Here is a 13,200-nt window from a genome sequence, read left to right as displayed (position 1 = left end):
CATGCACAAAAACATTTCACCAAAACAGATATTTACATCCCATCTGAGAACCTTCCACTGTCGACACTTTAAGGGTTTGGAGATTTGGTTTAGTATTTAATCATCCATAAGATTTTAATTTTTTGAAGTCTCTGTAATCCTATACGATTTATACTTCTACTTCACATGTACCTGACTAATACTAAAAAATAATAATAATGAAAAAATTAGTTTTTACTCTCTTCTAGCACAGAGGGTCATTAACAGTAATACAACTTTGATAGCAATTAAACACAGGTTTCAAGAACGAATTCAGCCTCAGAAAGAGTGTGAGCATCTCACTCACCATGAGGTTAGCACTAAGTATGGGTTCAGATGGATCTCGACTTGGTGACATAGTGAAACAATTTTGCAGGTCTAAGCATTTTTTAAGCCAATGAGAGTGTGCAATGATTTTAGATCAGATCAATGATAACAGCACTTTGCTGAAGAGGAATGAAAAATGTGAGACTTTTGCCTTACGGTAACTTGATGAACCCAATCCTGTCTCTGCAAATCACAGATGAAGTCTGAAGAAAGGCAAGGCATTTGCACTGTAACAACCAGATGAATTGAAAGTAGGGTCTTCATCCTTTCTTTTGGTGCAGATATTTGAATTTTAACGTCAGTGGATGTCCTGTGGTACCCTGAATTCCTTCCCCATCACCCTCCCAGGTTTGAATGGGAGAAGAAGGTGTGAAAACTGTTTCTTCCCCTCCCTCCTCCAGCTTTGTGAGCTTGAAGGGGGAACAGCAAAAGGTGCTTTTCTGCATATGGACCAACCTGTGTGGAAGACTACGATGGAATCGGGCTGGTGGTTGGCTGGGTTTTCATGCTCAGTATAAAATGGTAAATGGACACCTTGCCTAGAAAACCATAAAAAAAACAAGGGAGAATGGGAAAAGGTTTCCTGCCTTGAGAGTTCCCCATCTTGAAAGAGCTCCTGACACAGTGCCTGATAGGACAGGTTGCTGCTGTGAATGGACCGTCCCCGCTTTTGGACATCTCCAACCTTTTGTGTGACTCTCAGTTTTACCCCATCCCTGCTTTGGACAGTTCTTCCCACTTTTGCACCCTTCTATGCAAACTTGTAGGCTTGGCAAGCCCCAGGGTCCTTTGAGAGAGCCGCTGATGACATCCAGACCTGCCACTCTTCCTGACTGCCTCCCAAATTGGGAAGATGCTAGCAGGTTTGACTCTCCCCTGCCACTGTGAAGGCAGCATTATTCCATGACCCTCCCACTTGTGGAAGAAGTGCTCAAGACATTTCTTGGTTTGGCGGCTCTACCACTTGCCTGAGGCTTCTGCTGTGTGAATCTATACCATTGATATTGCCTGCAGCATCAGAAGGCTGCTCCTGCAGAGGAATCCAGCAAGGGATCACTGTCAAATACCTATCTCACCTCCATAAGTAAGACTAGCTGTTCCCTTAATTCTCTGCTTCAGCCTGATTGATAGTGGGGTAAAGCTGTGTTTATAGCTTAGCCTTTTCCATCTTCTGACTTCCAAAATATCTAAATTTATCTATAATATTATTTTGGAAGAAATTCTCAATAGAACTAAATCTGTAAATAAACCTGAACTAATTTTGGTATATAGTTTGGGGGCAGGATTCCAGGAAAATAAAATAATTCTGCTTTTACAATTCCTGACTCAGCCACATTAATTCCCTGCCTCCATGATAGTGGACAAGTTTCTTATGGATTTGTTTGGTCATTCAGGTGTGCAAATGCAATGTGCATTTGTTTCCAAATCCTTCACACGTAACAATAGGATATTTCATTTCTGCAGGCTAAAAGCTACATTTCAGGAAATACTTTCTAGGCAATCCTGAGCTCCATGTGCTCGAATAAAAGTGAGATTGAAAAAAAACAAAACAAAACAAAAAACATTAAAATGAGCAGCTAAAGCTAAATCACTTTTTTTTTTTTTTTTTTTTTTTTTTTTTTTAAATTTCAATCATGGTGTTCTACTTAATTTCAAGTTATTTTGTCCTTTTCCACTTTCTGGGCTTGGTTTGAAAAAATCAGTGTATTCTAGAAACACAACAATACCTGGAAAAAAAAATCTAATCAGGATTTTTTTTTTTTTGTTCATCTAGAAATGTTTCCCACATTTGACTTCCCAGTCTAAACCCTTCAGAATATCCTTTTCCTAAAGATATACTGTCATAATTGTGTATAGTTGCTGAGAATTGACCCAGTTGCACTGGGCATCTAAAGAATGCCAAATTGCTCTGCTTCGAAAATTTCTCCTGGAATGACTTATGACAATCAACTCTAAGAATGATTACAAGAAGCAAGAAAATGGACAGCATGCAATAGTTCAATTGCTGCGACTGCTAATGATTCATCATTTCATTTAAACTCACTCCTGCAGTCCTACCCATGCTGTGCAGTATGTCCTTTATCTACAGGTTCATTAATTTCAATGAACATCAATAAGTAGCAGCAATCACATTTTTAATGCTTAAACCACAGATGTTTAAAAGGCCTGAGAGATTAGACTCCAAAGTAATTTCAAATTATAATAACATCAGAGAACATGAAGTCCCTGTAAGAATTTGGGGGTTTTGCTTCCCCTCCCCCCCAACACTCTGTAAAAGTCTCTTTTGTATATAAATTACTTATGTTTGTGGTTTTAGAATGTGATAGCTAGGACCATACAATATGTTCTGCCAGACTGCTCTGAAAAGTTGAAGGGTTTTGTTACCCTATCTTAACCCAAGAAGATAGTATGAACCAAAGATGTTGCATTAATAGTAGTTGCAAGCTGCTTGTGGCAGTTCTTACTTTTGGCAAGCTCTTTCTTTGTGATTTTGAGAAGGGACTGTCTAAAGGGTGCAAACTTTAGTGTGCCTGGTGCACCAAAAGCCTCTATTTCCTTGAGTTTAAAAATTCTATAACAGTGCTGTAGAAAAAGTGAAGGTCATTTTGTGTCTTCTAGCTCTTAAAGCATGCAGAAATACTTTATGCTCCCCTGCCTGCTCGCCCACTTAGTCTTCAAAAAACCTTAAGAGCAATGACTGTGACTGAACATTTCCATTTCATAAAAACTCATGAAAATAGCTTTTTGTTCCTCCTAGGGACTGAGTTGTAAGTGAGAACTGTCCAAGTCCCAACATGAGATTCAGTTATTTGGCCCTGCTAAGATTCCAAAAGGAGTCTGAATCCCCATGAATGCAAATTGTACTGACACATCTTTCCAAGACAGCCCAGTCTGCCATTTCACTCAGCAGAGCATCCTATTTCTAACTGGGAAGATAAAGCTGTCCCCTGCAGGTTCAATGGTAGCAAGTGCTGCATGCAATTTTATGTTTAAGAGATATAAAAATGTCCCCACAACTGTTAAACAAACCTGATATAAAGTAGATAAAAATCTAAATATACATTTTTATCTGGTTCCTAGAGGTTTGTTTAACACTCAACACTAACATATCAAAATGTTTATGAAATTTAAAAACTCGTGGAGCCTGTAACCTGAGTTTGCAATCAGAAAGAGTAGATTCATTTTCTCTTTTCCTACCAAGCCATTACGAAAGCAACATAGGCTTTGCCAAGAGCACCTGTCTTGGTGAGACTTCCAAATGAAAGAAAAAATGGCTCAGTAACTTTCTCATTGTGATTTAAGAGGATGAAAAACTGAGCAACGACTGATAAACATTGATTATAATTGACAATTATTGATAATAATTGATAGTTGATAGATGAATAGATTGCAAATGTGAGGGGAAAAAAAAACCAACAAAATTTCATCAACTCATTCTGACTATTTTATTGTTACCAAATCTGGTCAACTAGCAGAATATTTAATGTGGTTTGTATTCAAACAAGGTCAGAAATACCTTTATGATAGTAGTGTTGCGGCGAGCAGGAATTAATATGTGTCCGAGTCGGGAATTTATCAAAAATAGTTATTTTTATTTTCCCAAAAACCTGCCCCCACAACTATATACACAAAGATTAATTTAGTTTAATCAGCAGATTCAGTTGCATGAGAATTAACCTACAAGGATACCATCAATAATCTGACCATTTCAGAAGTCAGAAGTTGGAAAAGGCCTCAGCTATTAATTAATAGCTGTTTCTTACTAAATTAAGCTAAGCCAAATAACTCACTCAGGCTGGCTCGTGTGGTCTGTCTTCCTCTTCTTTTCCAGCAGCTGCAGGTGAATCATTAAGAGGTCGTTAAGGGTCGTTAGGCACACAAAGGTGTCAATAGGAAAGCAAATCCCTGAAGGTCTCTCTGCAGTCCAGCCGAGGGGAGTGTGTGATCTCAGGCAGACACATACGTGAGGCACAGGCAAACTCCAAAGCGGGAACCCCAAAGGCGGGAAGACCCCCAATATTTATAACCTTCGCTAGACAAAGGGCAGAGTTACCACACCTTAGGCTCAAAAGCGCACGGCCAATCCCAGCCTGGCTCCAGCGCGGGAACTCACGGGGCAGTCCTCCCCCCCTTCACGGCTGCAGGGCAGGCGAGGGGGGAGGGAAACCAGGCGGCTTTTCCTCTTTCCCCCCGAAGTCCGGGCAGGAGAGGAATTTAGGGGTACAGGACTCCAGGACAAGTAGTCAGGAAATATCCTTACAGTGTTACACTGTGATTATTTGGTGTAAATGAGAAACCAAATAAGCAACAAAGTTAACTACTCTTATGTGGAGACTTTGGCTGTTGGACTTAGATAACATCTGAAAGTGAGGGAAGCAAAAAATACATTATTACCCAAGAAGCCTGGGAAGCAGAGAGTGAAGTGGGATGGGCACATCCTTTGCTTTTTCCAGAATATCCACTTCTCTTCTCAGTGTAGTGTCATCCAAAAACTTGATGAGAAGACTTTTAATCCTACCATCTTGACAGGCTACTGAGTATTATTAGAGTGTTACTGAGTTTTCGCAGGTGCCAATATTGATTCCTGAAAATCTTTTCCATTGCTTAGACGCCACTTTGATTCTGGGCCATTAACCACTGGCCCTTCAGCTCTCAAGATTTTGGTCAGCTCTCAAAAGCCATTCTAGCTCTTCAGCTCTCAAAGCCGTTGGTCTGTCTGTCCAGTTAAGTATTATCAGCCTGACAATTGCAACACTGTGGAACCTGATCTAGGCATACTTGCTTTAGCATGGAGGTTAGACTGTATGATCTCCATAGGTCCTCTCTTACCCCTACTGTTCTGTGCTCATATGATTGTGAAATATCAGGTCAAATGCCTTCCTAAAATTAAGCTATTCTCTTGCTGTGATGAACTCTTTAAGGTCCCTTCCAATTGAAATAGCAACTGAAATAGTTTAGTCTGCTCTAGAAATCACTCTGTCTCAAAAAGTCATAACCTATCCTTCATAACTCTTTAGCTGTTTCTTCCAGTACTTCTTTTACCTTTTTGTACCTGGAGAGAACTGGAATAATGACACATTTCCTAGTTTTGCTAGAGGCTGCTGATTTTGCCTTTTCATAGATGGGCAAACATTTATCCGTTTCCAGTGATCTGGTACTTCACCTCATCTCCATGGATGAGGCTTCATGTGGATGTCAGCCAACTCTCTTGACATTTCCAGGTTCACCCCACTGGGCCCTTTATGTTCAGCTTATGACAATGTTCCATGATTCTACTGTCCTTCCTTGAAGGAAAGTTGTAATGTGAGCTCAGGAAGTAATCGACCTTGCTTTCATTCATGGAAAATGTTTGATGTGTTTCAATAGGTGCTCAGCTTGTCAGATCTCAGATCACAATCTGCTTATTTTCCCCAGCCTCTCAGTGTGAGTTCACATAGAGTCTCCTTCAGTGGAAGTGTATTGAGAGGGGGATATGACAACATTTTCCTCTTCCACTCCAGATTCAGAATGCATTATAAATGCTTAACACTTTTTGGTAGTTGGCTAAACAGTGTTATTCACCTTAATGTTAACTATTGTTGTCTACAACTACCTGAAGGGTGGTTGTGGCCAGGGGGAGGTTGCTCTCTTCTCTCAGGTGGCCAGCACCAGAACGAGAGGACACAGCCTCAGGCTGTGCCAGGGGAGATTTAGGCTGGAGGTGAGGAGAAAGTTCTTCACTGAGAGAGTCATTGGTCACTGGAATGGGCTGCCCGGGGAGGTGGTGGAGTTGCCGTCCCTGGAGCTATTCAAGGCAAGGTTGGACATGGCACTTTCCTACCTGAAATGTATCAAAAACTAATATTTCTGTCAAGACATTGTAGATGGTCTTTTTTTTGCTCAAATAATTATCTGTCTTTTTGGGTTCTTATTTGCTTAGATTTAGATGCAGGATTGTATTCACTTCTATTTGTTTTGGTAGGAATAGTATCACAGTATCATCAGGGTTGGAAGAGACCTCACAAATCATCAAGTCCAACCCTTTACCACAGACAAATTGTGTAGCAGACAAAATCCCTACCTGCTGGTATCACTGCTTTGGACAAATCAATTTTGCAGACTGATTCCACTGGTTCCTCGTTATTATTAGCTGGAAATGTCTGTATATAATATTTAAGTTTGCCTTTTATTATTTTTGCTCAAGAGAATTTGTTTTCATTTGCAAATACAATAAAGAGAGTTAGGTTAACACATCTAATAAGAAAGACTCTTTGAAACTGAGGCTTTTAATAAATCTCGTAAATAGTGAAAACGAAAAAGCAAAGCAGATCTAAAAGGTAGCAACACCAAGAGCAATAGATGAAAATGTGGCTCATTTCTACAAAAATCTCACTGATTCAATGTCCAGCTGAAGTTTTCCCTATTATTTGATTGCTAATGAGGTCTCACTTATCTAAGTTGGTTAAAAAAGGGTAAAAAACACAGAGGGAGGGGGAGGGGTGGGGAAGGAACAGGCAAAGGACTAAAATGTACACAGATGAATATGATGTGTTACACGACTCTGTCTTTCTTTAGAACTTAGGCTGAAAAAATAACCACTTCACTTTTTCAATCACATTGGTTGTGGCTACTCAATAAGTGGTAGGAGATTACTGTTTCAAATTCCAAGCACGGGGACAAATCCCAATTTTCTCATTAAGGTAGATCTTAAATTCAGCTGTACAGAAGAAATATGATACCAACTACAATGAAGAGTGATGATCTGATGTAGTCACCATATCTCAATAAAAGCACAGTTAAAAACTGCTTTGTTTTCTAGCTGTCACCTGCATAGTTTGAAGAAATGTAAATACTCCAAACAAATTCAAAGCTTTTCAGATGGACAAACTGATGTTCCATGAATTCTAAACAGTGATATGGTTGACATCAACAGAGGTTTACAAAAGCTCAGATATTCATTATGTCTTCACTAAAGCCCCAGGATATATGTGGTCATATTTGAACGAAGAGGTTCTGATGAATTTGTCTCAATACAAATGTGTAATTCTTCTATTTAGATACAAACACTATTTCCAAATCTCCACATTTCCTTAAACCTTTGTGCTCTAGTGTGGGTTTCAGTACTTCACTGCTGTGAAAAGAGGGAAGACCTTGTCTGTGTGCTCTGTCTTCCATTTCTCCCCCCTCCCCAGCCTAGCTACTCCCTTCCTTTGTACTTGCTCCCAGAAGAAAACATCACTTCAACCTCTTCCTCGTTTACAGACCTTGCTGGATCCTGCACTGTGCAGTTTGAAATGCCGTGACAATGGCAGAAAACAGCATGGGTTGACTGGGTACACTTAAACCAGAGAGCTCTTCAATTAACATTGTGTCACTTAAAGGCAGATAGCAGGGTGCACATCTGCAGTAATTAACGTTTTCATGACAGATGTGAAGACTCTTTGCCTGTGTTCTAGAGTGACTAATGTCATACACATGTAGAACAATATCAGGATTGTGTTATATACTTTGTCACTGTGCAAGGCTTGGTGTCTCTGTTTCACATTACCTTTCTTCACCTATGTCCACACTGGCAGGCTGGGCATCCCATCTTCAAAGGTGTCTAAATCACACCTGAAAATATAACGTAGGCTATTATATTTATTAATCTTTTTAGCATACTCAGCAGTGCCCTTTCTGTGTTCTACTTTGGCTGAAAATTCATCATTGGGAGAGAAAATGAGACTGTACCAGGTTCCTGTTTCTTGAAATAATTAGTTACAGGGACAATGACAAAGACACTTTGAGGTTTAAAAACGAAAGTTAGATTGTTGCTCTGTTTTATATGAATTGTCTTTTAAAGGCAGCAGCAGGAATTACTAAAAAAAACCACCAACCAAAACCAAACAAACAAAACCACAAACAAACAAACAAACAAACAAACAAAAAACCACATCACTTATCTCAGTGTACCAGAAGCTAACTTTTGCCAGAAAATGGTTTGAAAGATGTCTGTTTGGAGGAAATCAATCCCTGCAGAAAATCTGTGTGAGGAAGCTAAATAGCCTCACACACACCAAAAGAAAATTAGAGTCAGAAAGATTTAGGATGTCTTTCCAGGAATGCAAGCACTGATGAAGGCAAGAGCAGGTGCAACTTAGTATCATCTCCAGATACACTCTCACCACGATGTGAGGGGCTCTAGACAGAGTCAAAAGTAAAATTATTCTATAACCAAACGAACAGAAAAATAAAACCTCAAACTATTTAATACAAAAAATTTAGTGTCAAAGTTATTTTGGTCAGTTTAAAGACAACCCTGAAGAGTTAACTGGAGACTTCTGTGGAAATCTTTCTGTTTTACAAGAAATTTGCAGAGTTCATTTAAGCTGCCACCCACCCTACACTGCTTCAGTTTTGTTTAATAATGAGATCACTTCATTTGTGTGCAAGACCTGTACCTTGTGGTGCTACAGAGACAGGTTTTCTTCCACTGAAAAGACACTGCACTAATAGTATTTTTAAATGTCATTTAACTGGAAGAAATTTCTTCCCTCTAGTTGTCTACCCTAGGTAATATGATTTCACCAGCACACTGCTGTTAGGAACACGTCAGAAAAGCAGATGCGAAATGTCCGAAAGTGTCACAACTGAACAATGCTTTTTCTTTAAGATTTTTGTATTTTTTACATTCAGATACTATAACAATCTGTATTCTTTCCTCTTCTTTCCTCTTAATCACAAATATTTTTTTCATAAATGGCGGTGATAGTTTGTTGATTTTACATTAAAAGAGAAAAAACAATGCTTCCAAGTTAAATATAACAAATGATCTATCAAACAGCACGATATGGTTTTTGATCACTCCAAACTTCAATTCTTCTAGAAGCAGACATTCATTATAATGCTAGAATTTTGCACTCAGCATGATGAGAGCAGCAACGAAAGAGCTTTAAATTGAAGATCAGAACAAAAGATATAATGAAGTTCTAGCCAAGAAAAAAAAAAAATACAAACGAAATAAACTGTAAGATCACCCCACCAAACACCAAATATAATTGAAATAACTTCCTTCCTGAAAAGTTTTCTTCCATTTTGTTTTTGTTACTCAAAAAAGGATATTATGAATTATAAGAAACACTGCATTTTGGCTAGGAGTTTGACTTCAAATGAGCTAGTGTTTTGTGATTGACATAGCTCTAGTCATTATCTACTGATGAGACTAGAGTAGAAATCTGAGCTTCATGTTTTCCTTTTCAGCTAGCATTCAATACAGATTGATTAAGAAAACAAAAGAGACAAACAGACAAAGAGCTAGAAGTGCTATTGAAGTGAATAAAAACTATCATTTTGCCTGCAAAACAACACGATCCACCTGCAAAACTTTGTAGCTGAAAGAAGCCTGGCTGAAATTGGACTGACAACAGAAAATATGGTCATGAAAACAGAGAAGATGCATTACCTTCTCATTCAAAGATTATATTCAGCGTTCACATGCTCATTTTAGTTAACCTACTTCTGCCACATTTTTTGGTTACAAAAGGTAACAGAACCAGCATGGACTGCATGGTGGAAAGACACTGCTGGATTGTTTAGTTTGGACTTTTGTTTGCTAAGAACTAACTAAATACACAAAGCAAGCACCAACATACAAGAAGAATAAAAGATTGGTGTGTTGAGGAAAAAGTTATGTTTCAAGTATATTGGATACAGTAGAATGTAATGAAATCCTCTGTAGCAAGCACTTCTGTAATGAAACATTTCAGAAGAACATCTCTTGAAATCAAGATTGACTGGAAAGGAACATATTTTACTGCCTGAATCAAGGTCATGAATTTGCTTGATGAGTGTCACCAGCATCAGAGTTCCACCATGTCTTAGCAACCATGGCAGGAACAGCATCTGCAGAAGAGACAAAAATGCACTTCAAGCACATACAGATCAAAACCTTTTGAATATCTTTGGTCACCAGCTTTAGTTGGAGGTTTGAACACATCAGGAACAGATAGGGAGAGTCTGTGAAGGAGGAGATCTTATTGCTTTCTACAACTACTTGAAGGGAGCCTGGAGCCAGGAGCTGGCCAGCCTCTTCTCCCAGGTGGTGAGTGGCAGGGCTAGAGGAAATGGATACAAGGTGTGTCAGGGAAGGTTTAGGATGGATATTAAGAAATATTTCTTCACAGAGATGATTACCAAACATTGGAATAGTCTGCCCATGGCAGTGGTGGAGTCACTATCCCTGGAAGTGTTTAAATGTTTGGCTTGCTGCCAACCTGATTGGTCACTGTGATGGCCAAAGGGCGCATTGATCTTGGCCCACAGCCTATTAAGAGGGGTGCAAAGGAGCACCACGTGTTCAGACTCAGCTCTCATCCGATCTGTTCAGATTCAGCTCTCTGACCCTGCCTGCAGCGCAGCTCAGCTCTCTGATCCACATTGCAGCTCCTGCTGCCCTGACTTACTTGCAAGGCCCAGAAGCAGAGTCTGGCCCTCACCTGCATGCTCACTGAGGCATGGACCTTGTGCATTGATTTCAATTTGCAGTTAACCTGTCTGCGTACTTTAGATGCAGGAACTAATTCAAGCCTGCACATGATACATATACATATAAGGAGCCGATAGCCTCCTAAGCCTAGAGCCAGCTGTGCATATTGGCCAACTACCTTGCTTTATCTACGGAGCTCAGACTCCCAGCTTTGCCTGGTAAGAGGACCAGGCCTACAGACCTTTTGGATTGTCTGCCAACACACATACACACACAGCCTGCTAGCTGTGAAAGACCATGCCAGAAACTGCACAGACATCCTTCTCCTGGTCCTGGAATCCTGCCAGCTGGTTATCCCTGGACTCGCAGTATCCAGACGCAGCATTGAGGCAGAGACTGTCCCTCGCCAGGAGAACAAAAGGTTAGAGAAACCTGTTTACCCCAAAGACTGGGAAGATTTATCATTTCCCTCTCAAGCCAGGAAGATTCCAGCCCCTGGAAGTCCGGACACTGGGCACAGGCTGTGCCACAACCCCGGGAGGGTGATTAATAATTAAGAGCAGCACTTATAAGTAAAGCTTGATTCCTCTGTAATATAAGTTATCTCTGCCTTGGAGCAGACACAGTTTTCAGCCCCTGCTGGGTAGACAGCACAGTTCCCAAGTGGCACTAAGCCTAAGGGAAATGTCTCTCTGCAAATAGTTTGAAACAGTTTTGCCAATTACTAACCAGATCCCTGTATATATCATACCTTAATTGTTTTCATAAACTTGCACAAAAGAACTAAACAGTGGTTGGTGGTGGCAAGAGTTTGTAAATATTAATTTTAATAAATTATATTTTTATATAAAATTAATACCTCCTCAGATTAATTTCTCACCTCCGCCAGATAGGCATAGGTATAGGGAACCCCCTCCGCGACACATGTGTGTTAGAAAAGCAAAGAGAACTCTCTCAGCTGAAGAATAAAGATAATAGAAGACAATAGAGGGAAAATTAAATATTGTGGAATGAAATGTAAACAAACTGCTGCTTGTGCCAGGTGTTTCATCCATTGCTACTTGAAGCAGTTCAGGAGCACACATTCCTGGATGCTTTTTGAGAGAAGGTTCTGGTTAACTGTGTGTCATGGAGGGGATTTCTCTATTCCTCCTCTGTTAGGGGGAGGTGAGAAATTAATTTGAGGCGGTATTAATTTTTTTTAAATTAAAATTAATATTTACAAATTTGTACCACCCCCAACCACTATGTAATCAAGTTCTTATGTGCAAGATTATGAAAACAGCTTGGGATATATTTACAGGGATTGGATTATTAAATGGAAATATCAAATTATCAACAACTATAGACAGAGAGAAAGATTCCCTTAGGCTTAATGCCTCTTAACAACTATACTGTTTGCCCAGCAAGGGCTGAAACTGTGTCTGCTCTTAAGACAGAGGTAACTTATGTTACAAAGGAATTAAAGCTTGCTTAAATGTGTTACTCTCAAGTATCATAGTATCATAGTATCATCAGGGTTGGAAGAGACCTCACAGATCATCAAGTCCAACCCTTTACCACAGAGCTCAAGGCTAGACCATGGCACCAAGTGCCACGTCCAACCTTGCCTTGAACTGCCCCAGGGACGGCGACTCCACCACCTCCATGGGCAGCCCATTCCAGTGTCCAATGACTCTCTCAGTGAAGAACTTTCTCCTCACCTCCAGCCTAAATCTCCCCTGGCGCAGCCTGAGGCTGTGTCCTCTCGTTCTGGTGCTGGCCACCTGAGAGAAGAGAGCAACCTCCCCCTGGCCACAACCACCCTTCAGGTAGTTGTAGACAGCAATAAGGTCACCCCTGAGCCTCCTCTTCTCCCGGCTAAACAACCCCAGCTCCCTCAGCCTCTCCTCATAGGGCTGTGCTCAAGGCCTCTCACCAGCCTCGTCGCCCTTCTCTGGACACACTCAAGCATCTCAATGTCCCTTCTAAACTGGGGGGCCCAGAACTGGACACAGTACTCAAAGTGTGGTCTAAGCAGTGCAGAGTACAGGGGCAGAATGACCTCCCTGCTGCTGCTGACCACACCATTCTTGATGCAGGCCAGGATGCCACTGGCTTTCTTGGCCACCTGGGCACACTGCTGTATTAATCATTAATCACCCTCCCGGGATTGTGTCACAGCTTGTGCCCAGTATTCGGGTCTTGGTAAAGCTGGAATCTGTCCCGGCTTGCAGGGGAATGCTAAGTGTTCCCAGTCTCTGGGGTAAACAGGATTTCTCTAACCTTCTCTCCTGGAGTGAAGTGGTCTCTGCCTCAGTGCTGCTGCTTCTGGATGCTGTGTCCAGGGATGATCAGCTGGCAGGATTTCCAGGTGCAGGAGAAGGGTTTGTCTGTGTAGCTTCTCACAGCTAGCAGGCTGTGTTTGTAGG

Source organism: Pogoniulus pusillus, chromosome Z, assembly GCF_015220805.1.
Source record: "Pogoniulus pusillus isolate bPogPus1 chromosome Z, bPogPus1.pri, whole genome shotgun sequence".
NCBI lineage: Eukaryota > Metazoa > Chordata > Aves > Piciformes > Lybiidae > Pogoniulus > Pogoniulus pusillus.
The sequence above is the reverse complement of the archived record's forward strand: the minus strand, read 5'-3'. Positions refer to the sequence as shown.